Source organism: Lissotriton vulgaris, chromosome 8, assembly GCF_964263255.1.
Source record: "Lissotriton vulgaris chromosome 8, aLisVul1.2, whole genome shotgun sequence".
Taxonomy (NCBI): Eukaryota; Metazoa; Chordata; class Amphibia; order Caudata; family Salamandridae; genus Lissotriton; species Lissotriton vulgaris.
Window position 1 is genome coordinate 712,624,405 of NC_141696.1, and position 14,267 is coordinate 712,638,671.

Below are 14,267 nucleotides of genomic sequence, written 5' to 3' on the forward strand. Positions count from 1 at the left end.
CCTATTACATATTACAGCATTGCTGAGAAGTGCAGATGCTCTTCCTTTTAAATCCAAGTAGTGCAGGTGCCCAGTTACAGCAATAGTCAACAGGAAAACGTTTGTATTTAATGAATACTCTGGCAAGGTTTAGTATTATTGAATGAATGGCAATTTTACACTGAGAGAGCGATGTCAATTATCTGCGCTAATGTAGTGCGAGCAGGTGTAAAGTGTAGGATGAGAGGAGATTATGCTAGTGTATGAGACTGTTTTGTAGGAGGAGAGTTGGGGTTTTGAAGGAGTGTGTGCATGGGAGAAAGCCACAGAAGGATGTGGTATTGCTTTTGGCAGCTTTTGGGGAGAGGAGGACTGCCCTTCCCTTTCTGGAACTTTGCAGCAGTTTTGAGATAATGTTAGAGTTTCTTGTTATTCAAATGGGTGTCATTTCTGAAATGTATATATTTCCCTTGTCTCTGTTTGATTTTTGTTCGCAAGAAAGTGTCACTCATAATCATTGAATGTCACTCATAATTACATTCAAATTCTGAAAATGCCACACTTAGCAATCTGAAACCTTGGCTGCTATGAGCCTCTCTCTATTGAGAAGACATGCAGCAAAAACAAGGCAAAAGATAGCTATAAGCCATTCTTTTTTCTTTTTCTTTTCAAGCTTCAAGTTTATTAGCATGGTTAATTAAAACCTGTGCAACTTTAAAACCACATTATAAAAGTCTGTTAGTCTAAAACCATTTCCACAGTAGAAAGGGTCCAACGAATGGGCATTTTTATAGGCGGAGATGTCTTATATGCAAAATAGCAAAACACTAAAAAAAATGCAAGATTCCAAACCCAAGTGCCTGCCATGATTATTTACATTACAATATATGACCCCCTGGCACACATGCAAAAGTAGCAAACCATCCGTAAAGTACATATTTTCAGTTCAGAAGTACAGTTCTATTAAGCCACTTCAAGTCAATCTAACATATGTGCAAAAAAATTACTCAAACCGTCCATTAAGTGCATTTTTGGTTCAATGGTGTGATCTTAAGCCGCTCCAAGTTTTCCAACATGGATAGCCTCAGCTGCCCTTTTTCATTTTTTATGTTATTAAGGAGCCTCACTTGCAGTCATTTTCGGCAGCTTCCTTTGTGTAAACATTAACCCCTTCCGTGCTCCCGTCGGCCAACGGCCGTCGGGAGCACTACCTCGCGGGGCCGACGGACCCCGCCCACTCAATAGAATGCCTGCACCGCGGCGGAAAAACCTCTTCGGTTAAGGCGTTAACATTCATCTGGCTTAAGTGCAAAAGAAGCCCAACCGTCCTTAAAGTGCATGCTTGCAGTTGGGAGGTGTAATCTTAATAGGCTCCCTCCAAGCTTACCTGTACGGATGGCCACAGCTGCGATTCCTAATTTTTATGTTGTTAGGAAGCTTCACATAGCAGCCCTTTCAGTTCAACTCCCTTTGTACAAATATTAAACAAGTACATCATTGTTTGCCGGGGCAGTCTAGCGGCTAGTGCCCCACCTTGTAGCGCTACAGTTGTTCCACACCCACTGACTTGCTTACAAACTACCCTAACATTTTGTGAAATTTCCCTCTAGTTGCTTTCTAGTGGATTTATACCAGATAAACTAGGCGCTTGGCTCTCAGGATTTAATTGTTCACAGCTGATTTTATTCATAGGTACTGCCATGTCGTGGTTGCAATAAAAAATACATTTTGATGAAATCAGCACCACAAAGGATTGCTTGAAATGACAGTTTACAGTAGTAAAGCAAGAGCCCCACGGGCACCCTTCTGCAAGGAGGTAAGAGAACTCCCGGAACCGTCATCTGCTAGTAAAAAAAGAGAGATGACTGTGGGCCCCTCATGCCCCTGGGCTTAGGGGCCAATAACTTTAAATCTTTCCCTAGCCAGGCCTTTCCAGGTCTCACCTATAGGCAGCCTTAAGCTGTTGTCGAAGGCGTATTGTGGACACAGGCGTAGCCAAAAAGCAAACTAAAATATTCCCCCCCAATTTGATTGGTACCTCAAATGCTATCAGGAGAGTGAAGCTAGTAAGGCCTGTCCTCCCTAGAAGAGGTCCTTTAATCCCTCCTTCTATCTATTAATCTCTCCACCCTTTAAGCCTTTTATCCAGCGTCCATTTCACCTGTCTATTCATGCTCACATCCGTTTGCCTTTTCATCTAATCCATCCATCCTTCCTTTACCATTCCATCATCCATCTATACATTCACCCATCCATCCACCCACCCATCCATCTATCCATTCATCCATTATTTCACCCACCTTTTATCACCCATCCTTTCACCCTTCCATCCAGGTTTCTTCCTTCTTTTCATATTTCCTATATTTCATTCTTCCTTTCTGCCCTCCCTTTTGCTTCCACTCTATTTTCCTCATTCTTTCTCCATCTGTTATGGTTTCTATCCCGCATTTAGAAAAGAAATTCAGCAAGTTTTTATATAGTGCGAAATCAACCCAAAAGTATTGGAGCGCTTTACATGATTTATTATTATATTTTTCTTAGTATGCATGGGGAGATTAATTGATTTGCCCAGAATCACAGGATGTTGAGCTGACCCGAGACTCAAAACCCATCTCCTAAATCGACAGCATTAAGCCACAACCTCAACCACAAGAGTGGAAGCATTTTCAATATTATATACAACTTTATGCAAAAAAACAACTATTGACAAAGCCAATAGTCTTGGCTTCTTGTAGGTGTAATGTTACTTGTATTATATATCTGGATGCAATGACAGAAGCAGCAAAATATCAGTTGGGTGGCACACTATGCGATGCCCATTTTTAGCTTAATTGCTTTTAAGCCACACCCTTAATTGCATCGGTTACACCCCTTTGAAAGATCCCCGATTTTTTCAGCCCACTCAAAGCCCTGGTCTACACGCGCAGTCAGGTTCTTGGTGCACATAGAATTGGCTGCAACGCACATAGACCTTACTCTGCCACACACAGAGGAAAATAATTAGAGGGCACATTGGAGCCACCCCTGGGACATAGCAATTTCACTGCCTTCACCTGTTCAGGCAGTTAAGCCTGTGTTTGCTCTCGCTTGGTGGGAGCCAACATCAAGTCCTCTCCTAGTGGGCGGGAGCTTTTAAAATCTTCCTGCCTGCTGGGAGCGGACTTTTGATCTCTTTCCCTGCCTGCACTGAAGCAGCCAGTGAAACAGATCAAAATAGTGTTCCTGGCAGAGGGAGGGGCATTAATAGCCTATTCCCCCTATGTGGGAGCAATGCAGGCTCCCACTGCATGCAGGGAGGTGGCTGGGGATGCGGGGCCTTAGTGCTCCCTCTAGGGCCCCCAACAAGAGTATGGTGGGTGCCCTAGGTGGGCACCAGAAGTATACAAAAAAGTGATGGATGTAATGCTTAAATTAATTTCAGCCAGTGATAATTACTCAGGGCCACATCTCAATCCATCATTATTTCTAGCCCATGCCAACTCAGTTTGGACCCAGCAATATGCAAATCAGTCGTGACCCTTTTCCAGTATGAACAGTCCAGCCCGAACTGCCAAACCAGGTCCTCTCTGAACAGGAACACAAGCAACCCAGGACATGATTCGCCCTATTTATGGGCTCATCAGCCAGGTACAGCTTGATTCCAGTAACACTGTGTGCATGGGACCCATGTCTAGACATACTTGTCCCACCTAGGGTGACAACCTGAAGTATACCAAAAAAGTGTTGAATGGAATGCTTGAATTAATCTCCGCCACTGGTAATTACTCGGGCTGCATCCCAATCCATTGTTATTTTGCATACCATGCCACTCTGGGTCCCCAGGTCCTAATGGCCTTAATTAGGCTCAGGGAGGGGGGCCAATGTCACCTCTCTCCTTTAGAAATCATAAGGCCTTGTGGACAACTTTGGCTGTACACAGGAGGGGGTCGGCTGTAGGCATGGTAATAAAGTATTACTTTATGTTAAAAAAAATCTAAAAATTCACTGAAAAAGCCAAAAGTTAAAGTAACGTTAAACTTAGGTGTGATCAAAATATATGTTTTTAATTTTTTTTAAACCTTAGAAATTCACTGAAATCATCAAAGGTTAAAGTAACACCTTCATTAGGTGAGTTTGTAATGGCCAATATTAACATTTTGAACTAAAAATACCCACAAAAATTCACCAGTTAGCAGAGGTAACTTTAACTTGTGTCCCCGTAATGCACTACTTATGACCTCCCATATTACATCACTCATGCCATGTTCTATGAGATCATTTATGACCCTATGTTAGGGTTCTCATAGCGATGCTACAGGCATGGCAAAACCCTTACCCAGAAACTTCTACATACGCCCTGCAGAATCTCCACACTATTGGCAACGGGAGATGACCAGTGACATCGCTGCTCAAAGGCCCCCCAGCCCACTCTGGAGCATCCCCGCAGACCCCCCAGAGCAACTGGGAAGAAGATGTAAATATAGCACTGAATGATAAGTAATGGCAGGTGGTCCTGCAATACCCATCCAAAATTCTACGCAATGTAAGCTTTAGGTTCAATCAGACATGTACATTCTATAGAGCATATCTCACACCAAAGAAGCTGCAGCCTATATTCCCCAAAACCTCCCTGAACTGCCCCCGATGCTATCTTACACCAGCACACCTGACACACAAGCTTTGGAGCTGAACACAATTAAATTCCTTTTGGAAAAGGTTCTCTCCACACTTACATGACTGACTGACAGGCCGCTTGAACACTCCCCATGGGTGGTCTTTCGTAGGGGGGTGGGCTATTCCAGTTCAGCATTGACCAAACATACTACCGGCATCTTGGACCTTGCCTTGCTGTACTCACTTCAAAAGATCACCTTTCGCTGTAAATCGTCAAACCCCCCCTTACTAATGATATAGCACGCTAATCCCTAACACTGGGCTCTAGCAAAAAGCACTGCCTTAAAACAGGAGGTACAGTGCGGACTTAGGCAGATCCAAGTAGTCCAAGTAGCCCACTTCTGGGACAATTTATTAGATGCACATAAATTGTTGATCAGCAATGATGATCTTCCTCCTTGATCAATGGTGACCCAGGCAAAACATGTACAATGACACCCAACACACTATGGCCCTGCCCCTTGAACCCCCTTCCTCCCACACCCCCAGACAACCCCAGAAAGACCCTCAATCACAATACTGGCCTATGCACTAACATTCTCACTCTTGTGACGACCTTCCTCTTCCCCCTCCCCCACCCCTCACGAAGCAGTTATCATTTAGCATATATGACTATGTTTACTATTGGATGACCAAATTCTTTCCTTGCTACAGCTTGTACAACATGTATTTTGATGCTATGTATACATATGCATTATACTGTGGCCATAACTCCATGAACTATGTGCAAAAGTCAATTAAATAGTTAAAAGAAAATTATATATATATATATATAAACGATTGCCGTGATTTTATTAAAGCACTTTTCTGAAATTGAAAGGCAACGTCTTGGTGGCCTGTACCTTGTTTGCCCCACCATATTCATGGTTGGCTATGATCGTTTTTTCTTAAAAATTCATCTGGATTTGACTGTCTTCGGATTGTGGACCCTCTCTCTAATGGTGGAGGATTGATGTGAAGGCAATTTTGCTTTTTGCACCTTTACTGACCCGGAAGGAGTACAGTTGCAGTCTGCCTCTCGCTGTTGTCAGATTACCGAGTCAGTGTGAGCCATTTCCAACGAGTAACCGCAGGACCCAAGCGGTCGAAGGACTTAAGGGAACCGGAGGTCTCCTTGTTTGGCAAGCTTTTCTCTGACATTTGGCATTTATCCCTCAGCAAGTTGAGAGATTATCCATTGTGGTTTCTTTGTTTTTTTTTACCTATAACGCCAGTGCATAGAGTGCAATATTCAGGCATTTGTCATCATGCCTTCCAACGACGCACTGCGAAAGGTGAAGCCGCAGCTTAAGCTTTATTTTTAAATCTTCCTCAGATTACAAATGACCAGATGGGGCAAACTAACCCTGCAATCATTAATGATGTAGAGAGTCTTCTAAAAACTCTTGAGAAATTATTTAAGACCGAGCTCACTAAATGGTGGGAATAAAAATCATTAGAGAAATACAAAGAGGCTAATAGAGTGCCGAGAGGATTAAGAGTACTGATTGCTCCTACATTTGAAACTCTGCACCCTGCAATGCTGAAAGACTGGGCTGAGAATAATCTGTTAACCTCTATAAATATGGGTGTTATACTTATTAAATATGCTTAGATAGACCGTGAATTGATCCTAAAAGAAATTGACAAAACTATTGGTCTCCTTGATGGGTTAGGACTTGAACATAAAGACGCAGTGTCTAAAGGGCCAATCAAAATTGATGCAATAATCAAAAAGCATGAAGAGGTCATCAAAGCCATAAAGAAGTTCAAGTTCGCCAGAGATAAGAATGATTATGAGACCGGTCGCGTCTTCACTTTTGTGAAAAAATTTGACACCGCCAAGAGACAATCACTAGCAAATAAAGTAGTATCTTTGCAAGCGATATCACAGGCAGTCAATTCAGCGGTCAATCTTGACTCTGTTGTGAGTTCTCTTACTAGCAACAGTGACTCTGAAGATAGTTTTGCTTCCTCCTCCGGTATGCAGGCTACATGGACCACTAGCCTAACATTGGCAGAAGAGTTGAATTTTTTGCGCCAGGACTGATGCAAAACCCCAGGTCCTCGGAATCCCCAATTGAGAACAGGCGAAGAAGGAATCAACGCAGGAGGCAGAGGAGGAAACAACAACTCAAACAGAGGAACTCGAGCCAAAAAATGGAAGCTGTAGATGGTGATATGGACAATACTGCCATCAATCTTACGGATACTATACTAACAGCTGCTGAATCGCAATTCCTTTCTTTGGGTCTCACCGATTGCCCTGAAAGTAATTTCAGTTACAACCAGTTACGTGTGGACATTTTCAAATGTACACGTAAGTTAAAATTGATGAAATGTCAGCAATTGAAAGATTCCACATCAAGCACGGTATCCGATTCTATCCCTGGCATGGTTGCTTCGAATTTGCTTGCTATGGATGTTATCACAGTAAGGATTTTACACTCTTTGGCCAAAGATGAGGATCTAACTGACTCTACACAAGTAGATCTCATTGGAGCTGGTATTATCATCAATAAACCAGCCAGTAGACCTTTTCGTCCTCCTTCCAAATGTGTTCCTATCATGCCCAAAGATGCCATTGATGTTTTCAGTGACACTGTAATTGAAGACCTTAAAAAACATAATATCACTATGAATTACAAAACACAACGAAAAAAGTACTTACATCATCAATACCTAAACCTTAAGAAAAAACTTGGTGATAATCACAAAATCATCAGCAATAAGGCAGATAAGGGTGGCAATATTATTCTTTGGCCAAATCAACAATATTTGGAAGAGATGAATAGACATTTGGGAGATAACCTATGCTACCAGAAAGTATCTGCACATGATCTACGCAAGGTGAAAGAAAATGTGTTCGAACAACTGAACCATTGGAAGCGATCCGGACTCCTTACGAAAAATGAGGCAAACTTTCTCAGAAATGATTATCTGATTACTCCAGTTTTATACTTCCTCCGAAAAGTCCACAAAGGGATCACTCCTAACCCTGGGAGGCCCATCATATCTGCTAGAAAGAGTTTGCTGGAATCAATGTCTAAATATGTAGACTATTTCTTACAGGAGTTTGTCTTCAGTCTTCCGTCTTTCATCAAAGATACTAGTGACTTCATCAGACAGTTGAAAGTAGTAAAACAGAAAGAAGATTATCTTTTTCTAGTGATGGATATTTCTTCCTTGGGATCACAGCTGTTCAATTTTTTCTTGATCAAAGATTAATTCATTTGTGCGAACATAACCGCATGCTTGTGTCTATGACTGAACTCTGTCTGAACAACAATTTTTTTTGTTTAACAGGAAATTGTATCACCAACTGAGGGGCGAGGCTATGGGGGTATGCTTTTCCCCCATTTATGCGTGTCTCCACGTTGGCTGGTGGGAGGCGCATATCCTCAGAGCCCAACGTAAGTCGACTTGGGATGCACATGTTGTGCATTGGTGGCGTTTCATCGATGATGTGTTCACAATATGGAAAGGCACTAGAGAAGAGGCAGAACAGTTTGTAGCATCTATTAATGTTAACAACTTAACGTTGAATTTTAAAGCTTCCATCAGTAATCAGTGTGTTGAGTTTCAGGATGTGCTTATTTATATCGACAAAGGCGACATCCACACAAAACTCCACCGTAAAATAACAGCTGGTAATTCAATATTACACGCAAGTAGTGCACATCCCAGCACCTAATACGTAGAATTCCCCATGGGGAATTCTTGAGAATTCAGCGCATTTGTAGCTCTGATTTTTATTTCGAGCTGTGCCAATCTGAAGCAGTCAATTGCTTCATTGCCAGAGGGTATAATCACTCTAATGGTACTAATGCCTTGTCTAGAGCCAATTCTCACACTAGATAGCATTATTTGTCATCTAACAATACCACGATAAAAGGCCCCAATGTCACACTTAGTACTGTTTCCCTTTCTGATAACACTCTAGAAATTAGACTCATTACCACTTTCAGTAGGCAGGAAAGACGAATACGGAGCATTGTCAATTCTCATTGGCCAACAGTCTTGACTGACATTACCTTAGGCCAAATCCTCCCCAAACAACCTTCTATCACTTTCTGGCATGCCACATCCATGAGAGACTCACTAATTAAAACCAGTCCTGGGTTCACCCCCAAACAAACTTGGCTATCCAACAAAACAGTATTCTTCAAGTGCTATTCCTGTTGTGCTTGCAAATTCGGTGTTACCACCTCCGAATACACAACTGCATTTAATTCTAGACCCATTAAAATAAAGGGACATTACACGTGTTTAACTGAATTTGCAGTGTATATTTTAGAATGTTCATGTGGTCTAAAATATGTAGGCAGCACTAAGCTTCAAGTTTTAATAGTATTTTACAACACTTAAGGACAGTTGTGAACTCAGACCACAACTATCCTGTGGCCCACCATTTTAAGTTAGTCCACAATAACAATTTGAATGAACTTAAATATTTTGTTATTGCAGGGTTCCCTATAACACGTTGGGGAGGCAACAGCGAAAAATGCCTCAGGCAACTAGAGTCCCATTTTATCTTAGCACTCAATACCAAAATGCCAAACGGACTCAAGCCAAGTGAGGATTTGCACTATTTCTTATAAAGACCAATTTTATCAACTGTTTTTATACTATGATTGTTGCTATCTAGGTGTCTCATGGCTCTATATTTCTTTTATCATTCTCTCCCTGTTGTGTTGGTTTATAACATGCATTTTGGAATAGATATTTACATCGATTATCAGGCATTTCGGCCCTGCTCTAATGAATTGGTTTGCTATTCATGATTTCATGTTAGGATTTGTATATACGCTCTGGGCAGCTTCATGTTATGATGTTTTTCTCCATTTAAGTAACCACTTAGCACTTTAACTTTTTGCACTTTATGGTTCTTTTACTAGCACTTTATGTTTAGGCTCATTGACTATCAGAAGAAAAGAGTCTTCCGTTGCTGCTTATATCTTTTTTATAACAATGTCCTTTGGGCTCATTTATGGTAGTACATTTGTATCAGAATTTCTTATGAATTATATAACAGCGTGTTCATCTTATTTATTTGGATTATTATACCACATTTTAAGTAATTCTCTCTGCACTTGCACTCTGAGAAGCTACCACTTGCACTTTATAAAACCAGCACCGAACTTTGACATTTGTCCATCTATGTGCGTATTCATGTTGGTATTTCTCTATTAGTTTGTTCTCTGGTCAACAGTCATCATGTTTTAGTTTTTTAGGACTTTATTATCTTGTTGTTTTTCAACTACCGCAATTGTGATTTATTCAGTCATGTTTGCATGTGTGCCCCATAGTATGTCTACTATGTCCACAAGCATTATTAGTTGTGTTGCACTTTGGTTGTTTTTTTGGTTGTACTATTTAAATGATGGCATTTTGGCAGCGTGTGATGTGATCAAGACTGTGTTCCTAACGGTCAAAACACATCATGGCAGGCACTAGCCTGAACAATACGATGTGCTGTGATTTCATTAAAGCACCTTTCTAAAATTGAAACCTGACGCCTATATATATATATATATATATATATATATATATATATATATATATATATATATATATATATATATATATATATATATATATAGAGAGAGAGAGAGAGAGAGAGATTAGAAAGCATTACTGCATTATTGAGGAACCATTCAATTTCAGTATACAGATATTTTGAAATGTTAAAACTGTATTACTTTATCCTTAACTAAGATTCTGGGATTTAATATGGGGTTAACTACTGCTTCATGTTGTTAACATATGCTCAATTGCAGATTTAATGTACTTACTAATTTCTAAGTCCAATAAAATAATGTTGTTTACTTATTCTAGTTCCAATTTTTAATGTGATTTTCGATTTCTGTGAATTTTTTTAAAATGATCTTTTCATCAAAATGCTTCTTTTAAATTTAAGTTTATTGACTTTTCTTCAAACATTTGTTTTTCATGATTCAGGTTCTTTCAATGTGTTTTTTGTTTTCCATCAGTTCACAAATCTCACATTGCCTGATGTGAATTTTAGGTAAAGTTGCATGTCACCTTTATACTGATGGAGAGTGGTCTTCTTGCTATCAATGAGGATATGCAGGGGATCAAGGTACAACATTATGAGGGACAGGATGAATCCCTGAGGGACACTTCAGGCCTCAGAAATGGGGATGCTGGAATAACTGAAAGGTAGGGTATTAAGCACTGAAGGACAATGCCATCAAAGCCCATTCTTGAGGAGCGGGTGTAGAGTAGGAACTAAAGGGCATATTTACAGCAGATGTGTGCTTAATGCATCACACATAGAAGTTGCAAAACTGCATATTTTTAAATGATTGTTTTTGTGCAGGAAGGGTGATCCTCCTGCACATAAACAATCATAGAAAAATATTGCTGTTTCTATGTGTGCTGTACAAGACAGAACACATGAAAACAGCAAAAAAAAGCCGAAATTAAGCATTTCTCCTTATTTCGCCTGTTTAAGTCCAGGTTTTCCCTGGTCTTAATGTTGGCGCTGCCTCCTATTTACACTGCACTTGTAAATAGGGAACACCCACCATAACACCCATTGCCCTCCCCTTTCACGCTAAATACACCATGAAAGGGTGCATTATTTACAAGGCAGCGTTAAGCCATGTTAAGTGTATTAACGCTGCCTTGTAAATAAGGCAAGGCCCCTATCGCCATCACAACGTCACTGAAAGTGACATTGTGGTGGCAATAGGGGCTTGTAAATATGCCCCTAAAGATCAAAGGGGTGTGAGACTGCAGAGAGAGATACAGTAAGATGGGGAAACATGGGTCACAACTTTCAGTGATTTGGAGTGCACTTTTGATAACTTTATTTGCTCCTGCCTTGGTGTTGTATTGTGGTGTTCTTAGAGAATTGTACTATTTTTGATTTGAGTGGTACCTACACTACATCCGTGAGGCAAAATTACATTTCCCAAAAAGTGTCCTCGTTATAACAGGAGCATGAAAATAAAATAAAGCAGTAACCACATATACACTACCAAAGCTGTGGATACCGAACTCGCGATAAAGACCAAAGATTTATTTTTAACTGCCTCTGAAATCTACAAAACAGAATTTGTTTGCTTTATTTTATACTACCAGTTGCACTGGTTTTATTCTACCAGTTGCAGTTTTACCCCACATGTAAGTCTTTTCTTCTGCAACACATCCAAGAGCGTGAAATTATATTTCTATCAAACGAGTAATGTTGAAGGAGCATTTTTGTTTTTAAATTAGAAGTAAATGCTTAAATGTAACAATCTAATGCTCGGCAAAACGATAGACTTCCCTTAATGAATTTTTTGAGTTTCACATAACTGAAATAGTTCTTCCTAATGTTATATTAATTTAACACCTCAACAGTAAAAACCACTAAAAACACCCCTTTGAGGCATCCAGCAAACATTTTGGCTCCATTAGTTCCCATTACAACCTGTTTCAAACAATTAGAACAAACTGGAAGAAAAGAAAACAAAAAAGGGGCAAACTGGTTTGCAAAAGACAATACAATGCGAGGATGATTGCCTAGGGGAGTTTCATGGGAGTACAAGGATTAGGTAAGTAACTGCGTAAGCAAGTAGAAACAAACATTTGCAAAGCCAGTGTGTCTGGCATTGGCTAACAGCCTTTTGGCTTCATCAATGCTTGATTTGGGTTGTTATGGTAATTAATCTAAACTACGTACATGACCTTTCATTAATACTAATTTTTTATTATTTTAATAAACAGGTTACCTTATTCTTGCACTAACCCCACTCCACTCTTGCACCACAGTAATTTAATTTAAATGTTTCTTTATTGAAGTAAATTAGTATATACTCTATTTCTAATGCAATTTTAATCCATTGCTTAAATTGAAAGACTGTCATCTTAATGGTAATGCCAACCATATAATTACCTCAACTTAAATCATTAAGCCAAGATAAACTGAATGATATGCAAACTTTATTCTAACCCCAATGCTAGCCCTAGCATGGTATTTTACTAAACAGATTTATTTTGTAGTTCATTCTATTCAATTATATTAATAATAACCATAACCAAAAGTAACGCTATTCTAACACTAACCCTATCTCAAACCGTAATTTCAATTAATTTCTTTCAATTGATTACATTCATACTAACTCTAGCCCGAAATTAATCAAAAGTACATTATTGCAAAATATTGGCTGACAATTTGTAACGCAAATAATATATTGTACATCGTTTAGAAGCAGTTTTGCTGATGATCTGTGTGCAACTATTATGTAACTCAGTAAACAGAGTCAAAGTAAGGATGCTTTCAAATTAACTGCAGGAAAATAATTGTTGGACTAAGTAAAGAGGGTGAAGTAAAGGTCAAATGCCTGGTGATGCACATGTGTGAACAAGGTGTACATTTTTTGCTGTAGGTTCAATGTGTTCTGATCTTGATATAATGTTTGTTGGTTCATCATTGATGCACTGTATTCTTGTATTGGAGCCTGCATGAGGTAGTTTTGTATTTGTAATTTAATATTAGCTAGCCTGATTTCTGTTGGCCCTCTGATTGACTGATGGAGCTTGTTCTCACTTTGGCGCTTTTAGGACCTATACTGGTCTTGCAGTATCGCTTTATCTGACTGGCCAACCGAAAGTAGAAAGAAAATGTTGTGGTGGCCATTACAGGACTCTGGGGCTCGTCAGTTGGTAGTGATACCCTATCACCCATTCACTTCTGAGGGGCAATGGGGGCAGAGGTACTTCTCTTCCCAGGCGCGGAAAGAAAGTACAAAATGGTTTCAGGGCTGCACTACCCTGGGACCCATTGCAGACTTCCCATGAGGTGCCACTCTCCTCCTGTAGCTTGGGGAAGCTTGCCCGCTAATGGGGTTACTCTTGATCACCGGTATCCCTGAAGTACCGCTGTACTTAAAATTGAAATAAATGAATGAAGTAAAAGTGGGTTTGGGGTCCAGAAGGGAAAGTGGACTTCTGTGGAGGATTAGGCGCAGGGCTTAGATGGGGACCAGATCCTGCTGCCAACCCCCACTGCACAAGACCATAGGCAGCACACAGCAGGAGGTTGGCTGTCAGCTGGAGGTTATGCGAAATGCGTGGCCAGATGTTTCAACCCCAGCTGTGCACAGTTGTAGGTCGTGAGCAGCAAGATGTTGGCCACTAGCAGTGGGGTTGGACTCTGTGCCTGAGTAGAGGCCTGGCCCTGCCCCCAGCTGTGCACCGCTGATGGGGTTTGGGTCAGGACTGTGACCAACGCCCGCTGCGTATGGCTGCAGCAGGTGAGTTGGTTAAATATATTTTTATTTAAAGAATTTAACTGAAAACAACTAGAGGTTGAAGTGAAGTTAAAGATAGGTATGTCAAAATTGCAACCTTGATGATGATGCATACAGTGGGCTAAGACCAAAGTGGTTTACAATAACATACTTATCAGAACCTAAGCAACTAAAGAGCACCTCTGGTTCAGAGAAGTTTAAAATTCATAGATGTTTTAACCATACAATGCATCCTCTTAGTACATTATATGTGTCGATCAAATGCTACTTCAGTGCCAAATGTTGTGCTTGACAAATGCTGAACAACATTAATGTCATGTAACAACAAAGCTTAACAAAAAATTATTAACATGATATACCATAACAGAATAGCACTACATAGCATAATAGTTG

General features: G+C 40.2%; 1 protein-coding gene across 1 annotated transcript in view; it reads right to left on the reverse strand.

Annotated features, from left to right (window-relative positions):
• Positions 1–14,267, reverse strand: part of LOC147697913 (F-box only protein 36-like) — a 260,391-nt gene that overhangs the window by 163,153 nt on the left and 82,971 nt on the right. The window lies entirely within an intron of this gene.